Below are 12833 nucleotides of genomic sequence, written 5' to 3'. Positions count from 1 at the left end.
TGACTGGCCACCCAGTTATACTGGCAAATATCAGCCAGAATGAACTGAAAGTGCCTATCACAATACAATATCAAGTGTAAAACAGAGAAATTATTTATTTTAGCATCCATAGTAAGAGGTGTAACCAGCATGTGTTTCATGTGTCTTTGATTTTGCAAACCTGAAAAATGAGGGAAGTATGATTTATGTAATTTGCTTACACCTGTGCTTTGGACAGGAAAATAATTCTGGGGTTTGATTTAAATAAATGTACTGGCAGAGTATATCTAAGAATAATCTATGTGCAGAATTAAGTAGAACTTATAGCACATGGTATTATTGGACTGTCTATAGTAACAGTGCACAGTGGGAATAAATGTTAAATATTAACATTTCATATTTGACTTGGTTAGTTTAGTGCACTTAAACATAATGTCCTGTATGCCAGTGATCAGTTTTCGCAACGCTTTCTGGAAAACACTCATAATAAATACGTGTAAAAAAAAAAGAAAAGAAAAAAAAAAGACACCAAACTTTATTAAGTAACACAAACAGACGAAAAATAAAACGGTCGCACCGACGTCATTGCGCATGCACGCGAGGGAGAGTCAGATTCTGGCAGGGAGTCGAAATTCGGCAACTAGTTGAGTGACGTCATTGCGCGTGCACGCGAGGGGGAGTCAGAATCTGGCAGGGAGTCGAAATTCGGCACAACACCGGCCACCACGAACACGAGCCACGTTTCAGGCCTGCAACGGGGTGGGTTGTGTGAATGACTGATGTGTGTGTGGGCCCACAGCATTATATATTGGTTCATTTAGTATTATTCAGTGCACTGAAAATAATATGTGAATACTCAGAGTATATGTTCTATAATCTGTGAGTTATTGTATACATTCTTCCTATTGAGTTCATTGGTTCAATCTATACTGAGTGCATTTGACCTAGAGATTAATTTCAGTAGGTCTGGCATCTGAGATATTGCCCTTCAGGGGTTAATTTGTGTCAGATTTAAATGCCATGTGATTGTGTGAATACTTAACATTCTGAAATTCATTGTTTGAGCCAGTTAACATTTTATAATTCTATTCTAATTAAATTCTTTATTTGTTTTGTACTTCTAACAGTGTGTTATTCTTTCAGAAGTGTTTATGTTGACTTCATCAGTTAACGGGCGTAGGGATTTATTCTGAGTAAATTTCCAAAAGAAAAGTATCTATTTCAGTGACATCAGAGGGGCCTAGTAATACAACATCTCTTAGGCACTAGTTTATTGAACCTGGTGCTGTCCCTTACTGAACCTTTAGAAAAGGAGGTAGGGGGCGCTATATATATATATATATATATATATATATATATATATATATATATATATCAGGGTTTTTCCTGCATAGAGAATTTTGAGGCGGCCACCTCCGTCAAATTTCGTGCCGCCTCCGCCTTTCGACAAAACTCGGACAAACAATCACATGGTCAGATACAGTTTTTCCACCGTGACGGTTCTGTTGCGGTTACCGCTTGTGTACATTCTCAAACCGTATAGTGCTGCGCGGATAATCCGCGGGTCGGGCGGGCCGAGTAATAAAAACATTCCATTCCAATTAATCGAGGGTGGATGACAGATAAATCATTATACTGAGTTGATTTTAATAAAGAAACGGAACTCTCATCACGGTAAAACGCAATGAACGTGCGTCACTTTTACTTTCGTTTTCAACAACGTAATTCTCTTCAGGGAAAACCAATCAAGGAAAACATAATCAGAGCTCGACGCTTGTGTGACTGACACGTGTGTTTTTTACTACTTGCCCAACCGGACAGATGCCCTGATTAAAACAATTTTTTATTTAAAAATAAAAAATAACTAGGGAATCACCGAAAACGTGAGGATGATTCTGTTTTATTTCATTTAATGTAAGTGGTGATTGATAGCCTATAGTTGATAATAATATACCAGAAACGTACATTTTCTATCCCCCCCAAAAAAAAAAAAAAGTATTATTAACCTTCAACTTTAACCCTGACTTTAACAAAGGAGATAGTGAATAATTGTAAATTATTGAAATCCCACCTCTGCACATAATAATTTTTGAATAATAAGCATTTTAATATGCAGTTACTCTTTAAAATGTCAGGCTCCGTCACAGACATGGCTGATAATGTAAGTGTGTTAAAGAATATGCTCTCTTCTGCACAAATATCATCATTTTAATGAGGATCTGTCCCTTATTGAAGGAAACATATAATTCATTAAAAAAAACACAGCTATCAGGCTGATTTTGCTTGTTTTGTGGGCTCTTAGATAAAGAATGACCATCAGGTTCACATAATGTTGTTGAATAAGGGGCTTTTGGGGTAAAGTTTGTTACCAACGCATTATTGTAAATATATAATCCAGTCTTTACTATCACTATATACCCATTTCAATAATTGTTATAATCAAAATAGCCATTTTTGGACTAAAATATACTTTGTGACAGGACTGACCGTGGTGTGACAAGGTTGACAATGTTGTGACAGGACTGACATTTTTTCCATCAAGCATTACGAATTACATTAAAATGACCAGATTTTCTCTGAAAAACTAAAAAAAACAAAATGTTTATAATTTGTAGTAATATACTAAAAATCTGTATTTAAATAGTGGATAAGTCTTTATTAATAAAATTAATCAAACACAATTAACAATGGGAAAAGATAGTCTCGATTTTAAAGAGTAAACAGTATTAAACAGTAAACAGAGCTGTATAATAGAAGAAACAATACACACAGCACACTTGTCTTTGGTATTATTGTATTAATTAATATTGTTGTACAAAACCATTTTTTAACAGTTGAATCTTTTTTATTTAAAAATGGAATAATGATGAGCAAGTAGCAACACATAAAGCACATTTTTAAATGAGTTCAAGATATATTCTTTAAATCATTAACTATTAAAGGGACAGTAAGTATCTAGTGGTGAATTTGTATTTTGTGAATTTTGCAATCAAACTAATTTTGCTCTGAAATTGAATCTGAATTGAAATTAGGCGTTTATTAAAAATAAATAAATAAACAAATGTTAGCAGTAGTCAACATATTCATCTGCAATGAAACAAGAAGATTACCTGTGGTATTCACTACAAACAAGCAATGTATCAGGCCCCGTCACAGAATGTCAGGCCCTGTCACAGTGAAATGTGACAGAGCCTGACGTGACAGGGCCTGACAGTCAGACATTTTAACAGCTATAACTCAGCTATTTAGCATGCTAGCATAAAAACTGACAACATTTCAGAGAGTATTTACACAAAAGATTTAATTTGTTCCAAATCTAAACCTATTGACATACATTTTCTGGGACATTATTGCGTGACAGGAACTGACGTAGTAGCTCGACCTCAGGTAAAAACATGCAGAAAGGCTTAAAATTACAAAATTCAAGGACAGAAATTACCTCTGGTTGGTGTCAGTGTGTGATGAGAGGCAAATGAGGTCACTTCCTGTGATTTGGGACCTTAAAGACATATCACACACTTTTCTTGGAATCTTTTATGCAAGTGTGACAGGGCATGACAGAAACCCGGGGACACTTCTAAAAAATCAATTTATTTATTAATAATTCATTTTACTGAAGATTTTAATCGAATAATACAAATTATAACATCTTAAATGTGCTATGGTATTGTTTTTTCTATGAATTTCAAATGTATAATTATTATTTATATGATGTATAGAATTGAGATTTGACCTGGGACAGTACATTTTAGGGGTTCTTAATTTTAAAAACTGTTTTTTAAACAAAAATAAAAAAACAATTTAATCAAATACATAACATATTCTGTTGTAAAACCCTCTAAATTAATTCACTGTATGACAGTTTTGGGAAATATGTGGATTACACCAGTTTTATAAAACAATAGTAGTGCCAGGACAGCAAATGTACGTTTCTGGTAGAATGTCCCAGGCCTACCTAATGTACTGCCGGTAACAAAGTTGCTCTGTTGAGGCTCGCGCAGTTATTTATAACATATTATAGTTAAGAAACAATATAGCCTAGGCTACACGCGACCAGAGAGCTGTTTTCCTGAATGCCATCAAGATTGAAACTAGGGATCGACCGATATGGATTTTTTAGTGCCGATGCCGATACCGATTTTTTTTCATCAGCCTTAGCCGATGACCGATACGGGCTGCCGATTTTCTAGGGCCGATATTTGGAGCCGATACTGCTTTTGCTCACTCAATTTAAATCATAAAAACGACACAATGATGATAACAAATGTTATAAGTCTCAATTTAAAAAAGGAACATTTATTGAACTTAAAAAAACAAACAATATTTGACAAATATTAAAAACGTGAGGTAGAACAAGTAAAAAAAAGTTCAGTGCTAAAATTACTGAAAATAAATATTTAAGCATAATTCAAATTCTTTAAGTAAATTCTGAAAATAAATATTTAAGCATAATTCAAATTCTTTAAGTAAATTCTGAAAATAAATATTTAAGCATGAATAAAATAATTACACTATTGCACACAGTAGCAACAAGCAAGCAGCATAATAAACGTCTGTCTTTGCTATGCAACATGAACTGCGCTCTCCATGATGACATTGAGGAAAGATTAATTTATTTCCTGCCCTTTACGACTACATATATTTATGGAGATGAGAAATAAAAACCCTCCCTGTCCAGCTATGATCAGCTGTTCGGCCGAGTTTTCGATGCTGTCGTATTATTCCACTAAGCTTGCGGCATTCTGAGAAGTTGAGATGTTTTTATCTCGATGCGGCACGGACGCGCTTGGAAAAAACAAGCGCGTTGCTTCCACTATGAGCGCGCATACCGCGCGCCTACATTTGAAATAACGAACTTGAGCGCGCAAAAGACGCGATATGTGAACAGGCCCTAAATTTTTATTTGTTTTCATCTCACCACGGCATAGGAGCGCCTGGACAAACGAGCGCGCTGCATCGCATGCGTGTCGCAACCGCGTCGCTTCTTTTATGAGCACACGTCCAAACCTCAGCCAGGTGGTCGCTGAATAAAACTCCCACAAATATCACGGAACAACGTCGGCATTATTTAATCTTATGCTATTTGCAGCTCCCTAAATACAATGACAAGCAGTTTTATAGATGAGGCATTCGCGTTTTCCATTTGGACCCACAAACTTGCTTAGTTGCACACACATATAGAGCAACGTGTTTCCACTTTTAAAGTGTATGGCAATATTTCAGCTAAGTCGAACAGTTAAAAGATGCTTTGAAAGTTTAAAACTTGCCGTTGTCTTGAAGAGGCTCCCAGCACTCTGCTAGTGTGGGAGGGGCAGTGCATGGGCTGCACGTGAACTGCAGTGTCTCCAGCAACACAGAGCTGTCTGCGGACGCCTGTCTGTAAATAATGCCGGGAAAAAACTATCGGCGAACGCAGCAGCCGCGTATCGGCCGATGCCGATACATGTCAAACCCGCAAATATCGGCCCGATTTATCGGCCGACCGATATATCGGTCGATCACTAATTGAAACCGAGACTGATTTCATAACAGTTCAATAAACAAACAGTTAAAATGAAGTCACTTACATTTTAGACGCAATGACTGTTTTTGTTCTGTTTCTGCAGCGAAAATAGTTCCAAACAAAGATCACAGCAGAACCATTTGAATCGGTTGAGTCAAAGATTCAATTATCCATTCATAAACATAGACTGTAAAAAAATATGGACGTAGTGTCCGTGACGTCACCCGTAGGTTTCTGAAGAGCATTTTTGAAGCCTAAAGTAGGCGGAGCCGGTGTGGCGAATAATACAGTTACTCGGTGTATTGGGTCCGGGCGTAGGACCCCATTAGTATGCCAGTAGGCTGTGAATACGGTAAGGCAGTATCAGTGCAGTATAAGCTCATAGCACGATCATGGGATAACGTTAGCTGTATGCTATGCTATTATCTAAGCTAACTAAAAAACACACGAACAACGAGAAATGTTTAATTTCACAATCTATAGCTTCGGTTAAATACTAGTATATGAAACGTATAATTTAAAATACATTAAATACATTAATGACTCGTTATAACGTAGTACAAACGTCTTCTATAATAAAATGATTTTGAATGATTTGTAACCAGGCACTAAAACGATTACCCATAAAACGGGCTTTGAGCCAATCGGATTGCTTGGGTCCTACGCCCGGACCCAATACACCGAGTAACCAAATTATTCACCACACCGGCCGTCGCCATCTTGGCCTCGCGTCACTCCCGGATAACAGAAAATAGGCAAACAGGCGGGGCGTGAGTGGAGCTGAGGAGCCGAAATCACCTAGCTCGACGTCATAGATGTAAACACTGTTTTATATCTATTATATATCTATAAACACTGTTTATATCTATGGCTCGACGTGATCGAGTTAGCTGATGATGTAAAGCCAATTAAAAGTTCCTGTTTTTGCCCTTCGAAATATTATATTATAGTATTTAAAAGACACGGCTACAAGTGAGACTTTGTGATATTGTGATTCTGTACTATTCTGCTAACGTTAGTTGAAACTGTATTATGCAGTAACTTAATATTACTCTGAGAGTGTGTGTGTGACAGTGATTTATGTGCACGTCAGTCACTCTTTCTTATGGTCCGTCAGCGCGGCATCGCTCGTCAAGTTCGTAGAGAGCTTATTCAGTCCATTTTAAATTCTGATTTTGGCCGCCTCTCAAATGGGTTATAGATATATTGCCTTTGAAGTTCAAGTAAATGCGCTAGAAAATCCGCGCTCATTCAAGGATGTGCATTTATTGCATGGACGGAGAAAGCGCCGACACCTGCATGATTTCATCTGACGGTACATAAGCATATTATAATCTATCTGTTCTGTGAGAGCAGAACGAACGAGCCTTTATTGACGTTTTTAAATCTGAAAACTCCAAAAAGCAACGAAATTGTCAGACATCCATTAGTGCATGTTCACAGAGGAAAACTGAAATACAGCGCTGGTTGTTCTCTCAAACGATACTCGACGACAACAATCCTAAGCCGTGGGCGAAGTTAACGTTACTTAATGGGTGTATTCAATTGTATGAAATAATCCCGAAAAAAAAGCACAAAACACGGCAGAGATGGCAAGTTCAGCAGCTAACATTTGCTGAGGTGAAGTGACGGCTATTCACCTTATTTTCCATGACAACAAGGGCGACGCCATTACGCTCATTTTGTCATCTTACTTCCGGCTAAGCGGGACTTCAACTTCCGGCTGAAAGGACCTACGCTAGTTTCTAGCGTAATTCTATAGTTGTAACGGTAAAATATGTTAAGTATTATATGCTCAGTTAGGGGCTGACATAACAATTGGATTAAGATGATAGAACAATTTAACCAACGGTGTTACGAACACAATGTAGGCTAAAGCGATCGGAATGTTGTGGTGTACTTTACGATTTACACGTGGAGCACCTGAGGCAATGGCGGAAGGCGCTAAACTTGAAGTGCTCACCCAAGCGCTGTGTGTTCGTACCATGTGTGTTAGTACCATGTGTGTTCGTACCATTTTATGGACGGGGAGCAGACTGACGAACGAACACCCTTACCCCGAGTAAAGGCTCGGCTACGATGTTAAAAAAAGTCCTGACGGGTGCTGAACAGGTTGTCAGATTCAGGTAAGCTAACTTACCTAACTGTTGTTTCCTAACTTACCTATCTATGTGCTTTTTAGCCTAACGTTAGATGAAGTCCGTTCTATGAATACATTTAAGATTAGTAACGAGCCGTTCACAAAATACAACGAATCTTGCATGATTACCATTGGCCAACTATATGTCATATTTCTTATATTTCGTTTACTTTGTGATATGGACCTAAGGGTCTGAAATAAAGAATGAATGATTATTCACGATAGTACAATACATTATGGTACATTACAGTCTTACAATAGCTCACATTATTCCTGTAAGGAGGCCAGCTAGCTACATCTCTTATTCAGATATTGATATTGACCTACATAGAGTAGAGTTAGGAGATTGTGTGTATACTGTCTCGTTTTTAATGCATCTCTCTTTTTCACACTGTTCTAAGTATGAGTGCCATCATAAATTAATTAATTCTCATTTTAAGTACTAATTTAAATCTACATTTTAAGCACTAATTTAAATCTACATTTTAAGTACTAATTTAAATCTAATTTAAAAAGTACTATTTAAATCTATTTTAAGTACTAATGTAAAAATGTTTATGGTTCTATTATTTCCAGAGAACATCGATGAGAGTCGGTGTTGCAGTGGACAACTGTGAGGAGGATCACAGCCCCATGCCCCAGACCTGTGATGCAGAAACACAATGGGAGGATCCATCTGTCTCTGACCACAACTACGCTCCAAAATCTCAACTCTGCTGAGAAACGACCACCTTTGTCAACTCTACACAGGGTCGACATTGATGCATTCCACTCAGTTGCCGAGCACCTTACCAATTCATACACCAACAGCTTTCAGCTACACACTTGGTATCAGCTCCTGATGACTCTGATGAAGCTGCGTCTTAAAGGGTTAGTTCACCCCAAAATGAAAACTCTGTCAGTAATTACTCTCCCTCATGTTGTTCCAACCCCGTAAGACCTTCGTTCATCTTCGGAACACAAATTAAGATATTTTTGATTAAACTGAGAGCTGTCTCACTCCTCCATTTTTTTTATTATTATTATTTTTTTCTTAATTTGTGTTCCGAAGATGAACGAATGTCTTACGGGGTTGGAACAACATGAGGGTGAGTAATTACTGACATAATTTTCATTTTTGGGTGAACTAAACCTTTAATTTATTAATTTATCTTGCTGAAAGGTTTGGTGTTTCTCAGTCCACTGTAAGCAAGGTGATTTCGCGTTGGCTTGACATCATGGAGGAGAAGTGTATCAGAGAGCGGTTTCCAAACACAACATGTAGAGCACAATATATCAAAATATCGCAAATGTATATATCGCAATATGCATCATTTTTTTTTGCTTTAATAAGCTTTAATCAGTTTATATAATTCATACAGTGAAAAACTAAGCAGTGTTTTACTTTTACATTTGATTATTCAGTTTCTGTTGTTAAATAGACCTAATGTAGGATAACCTGAACCCCGTGGCTTACACTGATGTTAAAATAACATGTCTTATATACAGTAAAACACTGATGTTCACTTTCACAAGTTGAAGGGATGTTTTCTTGTTACAAAAAGAATGTGAAACACATATGTAGGTTATATAATTTTAAATCTAATTTAAGTTAATTTTATATACTTTAAGCATTATCGTATCGAATATCGCATTGTTTAATGAGTTATCGCATTTTTCTTCAATATCGTGCACTTAATAACCTCGTCCTGGTGATGAAGTATTGGCAGACGGGCTTCACCATTACCGATCTCCTCTATGAAAGGAAGGTCAAACTTGTCCTCCTTGTGAATCTTGTAAAACAGATGTTACCTGTTATGAATAGTTATTTGTATAAACCTTTACAATGTGCCCAGATGTTACCTGTTATGAATAGTTATTTTTATAAACCTTTACAGTGTGAGCAGATGTTACCTGTTATGAATAGTTATTTTTATAAACCTTTACAATGTGCCCAGATGTTACCTGTTATGAATAGTTATTTTTATAAACCTTTACAGTGTGAGCAGATGTTACCTGTTATGAATAGTTATTTTTATAAACCTTTACAATGTGCCCAGATGTTACCTGTTATGAATAGTTATTTTTATAAACCTTTACAATGTGCCCAGATGTTACCTGTTATGAATAGTTATTTTTATAAACCTTTACAATGTGCCCAGATGTTACCTGTTATGAATAGTTATTTTTATAAACCTTTACAATGTGCCCAGATGTTTCCTGTTATGAATAGTTATTTGTATAAACCTTTACAGTGTGAGCAGATTTTACCTGTTATGAAGTTGTTTTTTAATAAACCTTTACAATGTGCCCAGATGTTACCTGTTATGAAGTTATTTTTATAAACCTTTACAGTGTGAGCAGATTTTACCTGTCAGTCATTTATTATAAAACAATATAATGTGAGCTCTGTAGATTCCCCTTAAAATTTAAATGAATCAAGTCTTCTAGTTAGAAGGAATAAGTCACGTCAAGTTTGCAAATGAATACCATCTTGGTTTATTACTTATGAAATTTAAATGGTGAAATGTATCTACATGAAGGTCAGTAGAAGGTGTCTCTAGCTTCCTGAAAACATCAAACACTTCTTACAACTGATTTTATACAACTTATTTAATCATTCATATTTAACCAATTACCTAATCTCCTATCCTTAACCCTAAATATTCTCATTCCTTATTATTTACAAATAATTTTTCATTGCTGCTCCATCAACTCCTTCTGACAGGACGTAGTTAAATATTCCCATAGGATAACGTTACCTCTGGCCACGTTAACAATGACGATGAATGAGACAATGTGAGACGAACTGATAGTCGTACTAAGTTTTCTCCGTGCTCCCAATTTAAAACATTTACGGTATTAACGTTATTTGTCATTTTGATAATGTTTTGATAAACTATAAACAATCTTCTAACTACTGAAATAGCTACCGGATGTGCCGTGTCAGTTTAGCGGAAGTCGGATGACAAAATGCGGAAGCGCGAAGTATTAAAAGTGGGCGGGGCGGAATAAGGTGAATAGTAACAACAGACAAGCGGCTAGCATTGACATCAGCGACAACCCACCTGTCACTCAAGTGGCCGCACCCTTAATTATGCAGAACTTTAAATATTAATCAACTAAACGGATGAGTTATAAAAAAATTCACCCCCCTCACAGTTGTCATGAAGGGCAAAAATAGCTGTATAGACCAAAGCCACATAGAGATCCAGGCTGTAAACACGTTTTTTTTCTGCTGTAAAATTTGGCATTTTAACATGGGGGAGATACAGATTTGACTCACTTGTGCAGCCAGCCTCAAGCGGCCAGTCAACGAATTGCAGTTTATCTCACTTCCGGAGTAGTATGAAGCTGCAGACTCGGAGCCTGCATCTACAGTCCCGCACCCAGAGTCCTGCATTCTCAGACCCCTCGTTTTTCGAGACAGCGCCTCCTATCAATCGGATAAACATTTGAAGAACTTAAGCCGAAACGCGAGTATCGTCAATTTTATTTAGCGAATCATACTCATTCGATTTCTTTTTTAATCAAACTACTTTATATCTCATCGATACACCAACATATGAATAGTCCATTTAATATTTGTAAAGATAGTTTGTAACAAAATTTGAGCCGTTAATGTATGTTTTTTCGCCTTTTTAAAAAAAATATCAAAATATTAAAAAATATTTTGATAGCTGTTAGCCTTTAACCTTGGACTTTTTGTAGACAAGCCATTGTAAAAATTGTATTAAAATTAGTTTACATTAAAGTAGACCAATTAAATACATTAAGTGTGTTAATATCAAAGAATGTCATCATTAATTATTTAATCAGATTTACCTTTTGACCTTTTTTTAATTACCGGACCTTTTCTCCAAAAACTATAAATTGAATTAAGTAATGCAGGAGTAATTATTTTACTTTATATAATTTATGTAGACTAGGCCTACTTAAATTAGTTCTTATAAAACGTAAGTATTAAAATTAATCAATATTAATTTAACTGTGATATGAAGTTGTTGCCAGCCATTTACAACTCATACAATTGCCTAATAATCAAATTTACTATGCCTTCACTATATATTAACCAGTCTATATTAACATGTGAGCTAGAATGTGTCATTTGGCCTTTTGTTTGGGTTCCTTCTTTTAATTTGTATTGACTGAAATGTTTTATATATTAATTAATTAATTTATTTATATGGACAGGCCATCATTCATGGCCTATGTGAGATGCAGGCATTATTCTGGCAGGAGGCTGAGGAGGTGTTCCTCTGTGGCCCTACTTATCACCCTAGGTATGCTTGTAATTTGCATTTGCAAAAAAAAAAAAAAAAAATATATATATATATATATATATATATATATATATATATATATATATATATATATATATATATATTATTACACAATATTTTTGACAATGGCATTCATCTTTTATTTTAGTGAAGTCGAGGAATTTGACAGAGCGATTGCAAAAAGAATGAAAAAAGAAGAAACATTCGCCTACCAGAAAGTAATTATTTTAGCTTATGCATTTACATTACATTTTACATTTATTCATTTAGCAAACGCTTTTATCCAAAGCGACTTATAAATGAGAAGTTTTTTTTAATGCAATTGAAGATGAAAAGTAAAGTCACTAACACAATTCTTTCTTCCTTTTTTCTTTGCTTTGTCCTGTTTACAGCAAGATGATGTTTAGGTGATCGTTAAATAAAGTACAGAATTGTTTATTATTGGTGTTTTGTCTACTCTTATTTGAGTTTTGCTTTGCATTTAAAATATCAAAAAACAGGTTTTGTAATGTTAGCATGGTATAATGTTAATTAGACCATTTGAACTGAAAGAAAATTGGAATTTGAATAAAAAAAACATTGTAGCAATATAATATCACAATATTTTTCAGAAGATAGTTCAATCTGTAATTGTATCCCTTCCATCAGTAATTTTCTTTCAATTACACCCACGCTCAAAAAATAACTACTGGGTAATTTGTTAGTCAGAGAACACAATGAGTTTTTCTGGCACATGCATTAAGCAGGGAACGCAAATATTTATTTGGATCACTTTAAATAAAACGAGACCGTAATATTGCATCCTATTGTTTTCAATGGCATTTAAGGGTGTTATACGATCTTCGAAACAGTAGGAGGCGCTGTCTCGAAAAACGAGGGGTCTGAGAATGCGGGACTCTGGGTGCGGGACTGTAGATGCAGGCTCCGAGTCTGCAGCTTCATAATGTTG

The 12833-nt window shown here is 35.8% G+C and overlaps 1 long non-coding RNA gene across 1 annotated transcript; it reads left to right on the top strand.

Annotated features, from left to right (window-relative positions):
• Positions 1-11603: 11603 nt before the first annotated feature.
• LOC311087994 lies at positions 11604-12313 on the top strand. Its single transcript, XR_014607412.1, has 3 exons — positions 11604-11884; positions 12033-12102; positions 12277-12313. It is a non-coding gene; the product is annotated as an uncharacterized lncRNA (long non-coding RNA).
• The last annotated feature ends 520 nt before the right edge of the window (positions 12314-12833 follow it).

This window comes from Abramis brama, assembly GCF_963993115.1.
Source record: "Abramis brama genome assembly, chromosome: 8".
In the NCBI taxonomy this organism is placed as follows: domain Eukaryota; kingdom Metazoa; phylum Chordata; class Actinopteri; order Cypriniformes; family Leuciscidae; genus Abramis; species Abramis brama.
This window is presented reverse-complemented; position numbering and strand designations above follow the sequence as displayed.